The sequence below is a fragment of the Chrysemys picta genome, chromosome 16 (genome assembly GCF_011386835.1).
Source record: "Chrysemys picta bellii isolate R12L10 chromosome 16, ASM1138683v2, whole genome shotgun sequence".
Taxonomy (NCBI): domain Eukaryota; kingdom Metazoa; phylum Chordata; order Testudines; family Emydidae; genus Chrysemys; species Chrysemys picta.
The window spans coordinates 7208260-7208711 of NC_088806.1; the positions used below are offsets into that span (position 1 = coordinate 7208260).

General features: G+C 41.4%; 1 pseudogene; it reads left to right on the plus strand.

Annotated features, from left to right (window-relative positions):
* LOC112060856 (U5 spliceosomal RNA) lies at positions 1-127 on the plus strand (annotated as a pseudogene).
* The last annotated feature ends 325 nt before the right edge of the window (positions 128-452 follow it).

The window sequence follows — 452 nt, forward strand, 5'->3', positions numbered from 1 at the left end:
ACAATGATCATTCTCTTCAGATCGTATAAATCTTTTGCCTTTTTTTTTTTAAACTAAAGATTTCCCTGGAAAGGAACATTTATGAGTTTCTACCCAATTTTGTGAGGCTGTTACCTATTGTTGTGGAAAGAAAGCAGAATTGTGGTTGGACTTTGTTATTTGAACAGAGCAGTGGCATGTCTCCTTGGTTTTTTGGGGGAGGGATAGCTCAGTGGTATGAGCATTGGCCTGCTAAACCTAGGGTTGTGAGTTCAATCTTTGAGGGGGCCATTTAGGGATCTGGAACAAAAATCTGACTGGGGATTGGCCCTTCTCTGAGCAGAGGGTTAGACTAGATGACCTCCTGAGGTCCCTTCCAACCCTGATATTCTATGATTCTATGGTCACCGTTTATGTCAATAACATCACAAATGGGTCATAAAATATAGGACTGGAAAGGACCTCAAGAGGTT